The sequence below is a fragment of the Pteropus vampyrus genome, unplaced genomic scaffold (assembly GCF_000151845.1).
Source record: "Pteropus vampyrus isolate Shadow unplaced genomic scaffold, Pvam_2.0 Scaffold2, whole genome shotgun sequence".
NCBI classification, from domain to species: Eukaryota; Metazoa; Chordata; class Mammalia; order Chiroptera; family Pteropodidae; genus Pteropus; species Pteropus vampyrus.
Genome location: NW_011888783.1, coordinates 24,608,894 through 24,616,203, shown reverse-complemented (window position 1 = coordinate 24,616,203; position 7,310 = coordinate 24,608,894). Strand labels below are relative to the sequence as shown.

At 35.3% G+C, this 7,310-nt stretch overlaps 1 pseudogene; it reads right to left on the bottom strand.

Annotated features, from left to right (window-relative positions):
• Window positions 1–1,298: 1,298 nt before the first annotated feature.
• On the bottom strand, window positions 1,299–2,516 carry LOC105290972 (annotated as a pseudogene).
• Window positions 2,517–7,310: the final 4,794 nt, after the last annotated feature.

The following is a 7,310-nucleotide window of genomic DNA, read 5'->3' as shown; positions in this document are numbered from 1 at the left end:
AAAATGGCATTTTTGGAAACTGAGTGGAGGCACTTAATTTTGTTTTTATTGCACCTGACAAAATACAATTATCCGGGGTTCAATTATGTTATTTTAATAAAATAAATTAAATGTAGGCTTAATGTTTCTCCCATTTGTTCATCCCTTCTGGAGCAGGACTCAAGAAGCAGGAAATGGGCACAGAGCCTCCACTGAGTAAATTTAATTCGGACTTTGCTTATGCTTGTCACCTTTCACTAGAGTTAACTATAAAAATTATTCAAAAAGCACTCTAAACTCAGGTAAGAATAGACCTTTTTATACCCACATTTAATGTATTTTACAAAATATTTGGTATCTATAGCTGTTTGTAAAAATAGCTAATTCAGGCTTAGTTTGTTCTGATTTGCAAGATTATACTCCTTCAATTAAAATCACAACTGATGACAGAAGACTCATGCTAAGTTCCCTTCAGGACCGCTACTGGGTCAGAACCAGAAACTTTCTTAGATGCCATTAAGTGTTTATGAAATTTCAAATCAAAGCCAGGCTTTACAGGTTAAAACTAGAGAAGGTTTGGGCAGAAGCCTCACACATGTGCTTGTGCACCGAGCCTCAGTACAATTACTCCAGGGTCTGTGCCCATTGTGGCCCCAACAACAACCACAAATAAGGGGCCATACCTCTGCTCTGCTATCCCATGTCCTGCTACTTCAAGAGCGCCCCCTTACAAGGAAGAAGGTTTATACTTTGCTTACTGAATTTATGGCAACGAGACTCCTGATTTGGGACACTGAAGAGTCCTAAATAAAGTCTTATGCTAAGGTGTGTAGTGCCCATTTTTTGTTTCTGGAAAAGCCCTATATAGGTCAAGTTTTGACTACATATTAGTTAAGTACACTAGGGAAATTTACTATAGAGGAATCCTTTTGTAGGGGTGAAGAGTCCTCTGGTAAGAAATCTGCTTTAGGGGCAACTACAAGTTAACTGTTTCTAGGGAGTTAAAGCTCATAAGGGACAGGAGCCAGGTTTGTTTTAAAATCAGTCAATCAAAACTGGCTGGTTTGTTGACCCCCTGAGGAGCTTGAGGTACAACTAAGATAATAGCTAGAAAAGTAGAGATTCGTATACTTGTTAGGTTATTTTATATCCTTCACTATTCTTATGGCTGTAATAATGGAGAATGGATGAGACCAAGGTTAAATACAACCCCACTCAAATCTAAGCACCTTGGGCTGCAGTAAAGGAAGCTCTGCACACTCCAGCTCAGAGAAGGCTCAGCCAGAGGAGCCCGAGATACATGAGCATCCATCTACTCTTCAGGGTTCTGATGACTCTACTCCTGACAGGTGCATGAAGAGGTACCCAAGCTCTGTCATGTTGACATCTGTGTTGGGGACATGCTGACTTTCTCGGTCCTCAATGAAATCCCAGAGCCACACTGAATTAAAGAACCTTACTGTGCCTTCAGTACTGAGCTGTTTCTGAGATTTCTCAGGCTCTGCCAGCCTCCTATCTGGGTAAGCATGGCAGTAAAGACATTTGCTTCCAAATAGGCAGGTTCCCTTACCTTGCTCAAAGTATCTGGAAGCTTTTTTTCCCATTCCCTGTTTGAAATATTCAATCAACTCATTGTTTTTATACTGATCTTCCACCCAATACACACTTAGAATTACAAACTCTATTACTCAGCATTCTGGACAAGATTTAATGATTGCATTCTCAAACTACTTGGCAGGACAAGCAGTATGTTGATTGCAATTGGAGAGAATCCCAAATCTCCTCTCAGAAGCAGATGCCTTCTCAAGGATCACTTCCATGCAGATACTACACACTTTGTCCTGACTTGCCTGACTTGCCTTCCCCATCTCGTGTTTGAATGTCGACATGCAGATCTTCTCATGAGCTTTTCTTTGTTCTGGGTCAAAGGGGTGCAGGACTTGTAACCTACAGGTTTCACACACTTCTCCATGCAAGTAGACACAAATATCTTCAAATTGGCACTCTCTGGCATCTGCATAGGGGCATAGCTGCTGCACACTGTCGTAGGAGCTGCTGGCTTCTCAGTCATCAAGACCACTCCTGATTGCATGTAGGTAGGAATGTGGCTTCATTTCTGGACTACTCTGGGAGTCACTACCACTTCCTAGATTATTCACCATAGTTGGGGAAGCCTTTTCTTTAGCCAATGAAGAAAGATTTCAGTCTCTAAGTACCAATGTCCTCTTTTCACATTCCCCAGGTTGACATAAGTTAGTTTTCGCAATGGATGCAGTGAGGTCAGAAGGAGGGTGAGGACTGTGGAAACTCAGGGAGGGCACACTGTGCAGCACAGTGCCCACAGCACCAGCAGCCACACCAGAGGGCCTCGTGTGATCGTATCTGCAACAAGTTCCATAGGCGTAACAACACTTCTGATAGCATTTGCAGATGGTGGATGGCTTCCTGTTTGCCAAGTCATGTGAAAACAGGCATTGGTTTCCTTCCCAACACACACTATGTATAAAATACCTGCAAGTGATCTGCTTGGTGCTCATGATAGTCGTGCTGGAGGGCCGTGGTCACGTCGCTGCCTCCCACTCTCGCCGTGGCCACCTCACAAACTCTCTTAATTTCCCCTTTTCTCATTCTTCATATCTATAGACCAGCCATGAGAGCTTATTGAAATTTATTTTCCATTTTTTTATTTACAAGTAATTAAAAGATTATTGTATTCTCTGTTCCCTAGTAATGGCTTAAGCATGGCAAATAATTTTATTAATGTTTTTTGTTTATTTGAGTTTTTTTTATTTGTTATTGTTGATCTTGTGGGTTTTTGAAAGGTTGTATAAAACAATTCAGAGGGTCGTCATTATCCCCTATACCTGAACACTTTTTCAGGGAAGTTTTAAAGCAAGAAAATGGCATTTTTGGAAACTGAGTGGAGGCACTACTGCAGATTTAAAAGAGTAGAATTAGGAATGAAGCAATAATTATTCTGGTTGGTGAAGTGATTCACAATAAGAAAATGGCAGTAGAATTTAAAAGTAAGAATGGATTTAAATTGTATTCAAAATGATAAGGACTAAGTGTTAATCTCTTAAACAAATTGTATCTAAACTTAATTTTCTATTTATTAATAGCAAAATAATCAGTTCATAAATTAAGATAGCCTCCTGCCACTGTGTAATAAATGGCTCATTGGTCACTAACTTTCAGAGAAATTCTAAGGGAAACACTAATGAAATAATTGTAATACCATAATATCATCTCTTGATTGATTATGCTAAATTTTCACTTGATATTTTCATTTTTAACAGAGATTTTTTGTTTTTGATCCAATTAATTTTGTTTAATTTTGTTAATTAACTTGTTTTAATTTTATTTATACTTTAATTATTATAACACTTAAAGATGCAAAGCATGATGGAATTTTGCTACTGAAAAAGTAAGGTGATTTGGAGTGAACAGTAAGTAATATAAAATGCCACCAATATGACTCATTTAGAGAATTGAGATAACTTACTAGAGTTGTGAAGATTATAAAATTAATAACCATAAAATGTGTGGGATAGAATCTGGCACTTTGTAACTCCTCAATAAATATTACTATTATTGAGACATAAGCAATCCTAACATTAATTTTGTTTACATAGTTTTTTTTTTTCTGATACAGCTAATAACACAAACAGCAAAAAAGAAAAAAGAAAAAAATAGTAATGTATTTTTGTAGGTTATTTCCATCTAACTATGGTCAATAATACCAAAAATATCTCTAGAAATCCCTCCATTTTTAGAAGCTAACATCTAAGACTAAGAGAAGTCTCCTAAAGCATTCATGTTTTTGTTTCTATAAACAGGGAGCATTTTAAGAATATGGATTATGGCAAAATAAGAATATAAATGTTAAGTACCAAAGATAAACATGAAAATATTTCTAAAGTTTAAGTCATTTCATAGTTATTATTTACTCAAGTGTATGTTTCTTGGCCCACTGAATTAATTATTGATAACTTTTTTGTTCTGCATTGAAATAACCATGAAGACAAATGTCATTCTCAGGTGGATATTGAGATTAACATTTAAATTTTCATGGTTACTTAAATGGTTCTGTCTTGGATCTTTGCCATCATACCCTGTCAGGTTTTAGTGCTTTGTTAAAACCTGTGTGATACACACACACACACTCATTCATACACTTTGGGAGGGTCAGGTACAATAAATAACATGAATCTTGGGCTATAATGTGTTTAATAGAACTGGCTTAGTGATTCTGATAGCATCACCATGATATGTAATAAAAGGAAGAACAGAAATTCAGAAGTCAGAGGTTAGATTCTCTTCTTCCTCTTATGTTCTATCTAGTAAGCCAAAAGGAATAAATTAGCTTAAATGCCTGTTAAAGACTGTTAAGTAGAAAAGAAACTGATACAATCAAAGGAGATAAAAATCAGTGGAGACAATTAGAAACGTTGAATTCTGAGAAACCCCAAAAGCTATGTCTAACATAAAAACCCTTTGAGCAGTGTTTAACTTCAATATGTAACAATTAGAAAAAATAATCCTATTGTATTAACTTCTCCTTGAAAAGATCTGTTACTTTAAAAGTTTTGCGAGAATATAATGGAAATAGAGGTAGAAGCAAGGAATAAGTAGGAAAAAGATAATAAAGAAGAGTTTTATGGTCCACAGTCTGGATTTGGACTGCCCGTGTTTCTGTGTAGGAGAAAAGGATGCTGGCCTCTGAGAAGAAACACTCTACTCCTTAGTTTATAAAAGTGTATTTGTAAATCTTTGAGGGAGCAGCAAGGACTAGGAATGTTATCTTCCATATCTTTGGTACAGAAGCGTAGACTTTGTAGTCTTGAGTAAGCCTGTGCTTATTAATGCAGAAATAAAAAGAACACCATCTTCTAATATCTACCCCCATGGAACTCCAAGAAACTCATCCATGAATATTCAGACCTACTTCTTTGGCTTGCAGGAGGAAGTGGGGAACTGCACTGGGGGGAGATGAGCACAGCAGACTGCAAGTGGAGGCTCATTTTTATTAGTTGAAGCACTGGCAGTTGTTTCACACATTTCTGGGTGCTTCCTGAAATCTATGAGGGTGCCATAGGCCTTAATGACTGGTGATAAATGATAATAATGTATTTTTAAAGTTGGGAAACGTGTGTGATGTTATAAGATAAAGGCTTAAATAGTTACTGTTTTGTGGGTTATGGGGTGCTTAATATGGATAAGTTCAAATCATCATCCTGTGTAAAATGCAAAGAAAAGGAAACCCTGCAATGGAAAACAAAAATGAGCATATCATATATTTGGCAAACAAAACATATTTGTGAATAAAATAAAAAAATATACAAATGTATGTTCAATAAAACCTTGTTATAATGTTACCCAAAGAAATTATTAGCTGAATTTCAAATTCTATTTTTAAAAACTTAACATGAGTCTATTTTGATTTAAGGAATGTTTCACTATAGAATATATAGTTGGTTTCTTGTAGGACAATGTAGCTCATATCACAAGTTCAAATTAAATATTGAGTTTGGATATAAAGCACATAAGAACATTGCTGAATGTCCTTAATCACCACTTCCTTGCACTTTGGGGAAAGAAAAGCAGAAGAGTTTGTGGGTGGGAACAGATGCTACTTAAGTAGAATTCCACTTGAGTTATTTTAAGATGTAATCCTCTTTAGTCTGAATTTATGATTAATTTTCTATTCATGTGGTGTGATGTTGTGGTTGAGAAACAGAAGTTTGGCCAACAAATGTTCAGAGTAAACTATGTATTCTTTTTGTATATGCCATTTGTTAAATATCTTTTGATAAATTGCCCAACTTTGCTAAACCTCATTTTCTTTCATTTGAGATGGAGATAGTTCTTGCTTTATTTTCTTACCAAATTGCAATAAGAATTCAAAATGCATCTACTATACATTTGAACTTTCATTGGAACATTTTGTTTAAAGTTCTAGTAATACAAACAGAAATGTAAAGGTCAAAGTTATACCAACTATCATAAAAATAATTACTTAGGTAATTAATTGCACACATAATCATATGTTGAGAAAAGCTATGTGTTTTTTATGAGGATTATTATGAAGTCATAGAGCTAACTAGGTTCGAGTCACTAATACATAATAATAATTTACAAAACTGTCAGTGAAGTTCAAAATGGGAAAGAACCCAAGAACCTGAAAATCAGCAGAGTGGATTCATACATATCTGACTATGAGCTAATGAAGGGTCTGTCCTTGTTAGATGGCTATGGAAATAGAGGCACACTTGGATTAAAAGACTCAAGAGGTTGCAGATACACCTCAACCTGGTATTAAATGTATAGTATTCTATATAATTGAAGGGATGCAGAACGAGTGAGCAAGCACAATTAATTTGGATCAGGTGAAGAAAAAAATTTCATTTGGGACTTTTAGATTTTAAGTTAGGGGTAAGAAATACAAGTGGGAATTATGGAAAGCCTTTGGAAATTCAGCAGATAAATCTCTTACGTGTATTTTACATACTCTAGATTTAGTGACATAGACTCTTTACAGAGGAAAGCAAAATGTTTCACCAGCTATTGATGTCAGTTCTTAATTTGGCAGGTTCAGTAAATATTTATTTTGCATCTACTTTGTATCAGGGACCATGCAGTGTCTGGACACAATATGAAATATACAAGTTAATTTTTCACCTTTTCATAAGCTATTCTTGCCTGGAATGCTCTTACTTTTGCATTCTCCTTTTCTAAACAAGAACAAATTGTATTATCATGTCGGGGTGTGGATTTTGGTCTATAAGTTCATGTCTATAAAAACTATATTTTATGTCTATATTTCCACTTTATTTTTATTTCAGGCCCCTGTTCTAACAAACTGTACAGAAATTTAATGTCAGTAGTTCTGAATTCCATCACCATAACCTGATATTGTGTGTCAATTCTTATAGTTAATAAGGGAAGGGGTGGGGTTGAGAATCTAGTTATTGCCTCAAAGAAATCAACTTACATCTGAATCATATGATAAAATTAAACTTAAAAATGAATATTAAACAGGTTACAGTGAAAAACTCATTTTTGTTTCAAGAGTTTTGTTAATCGTGATGCTAACAGAGAAAAAAATTACTAAACTTAGCTACACTGGAATATAAATAAAAATGCAGTCTGTAGATGAAAATAGATCCAACAGAGAGCTTTGTGTATATTGTTCTGATGCTGAAAATAAGTACGGTTTCATACTTCAAGTTACATTGTTCAATATGTATTTCAGAAATTTGAGTTGCCTTATGTTTCCACTACTCTGTTTTTTTATGAGTTCTATTCTCTCAAGTTAGCTGGATGCATTC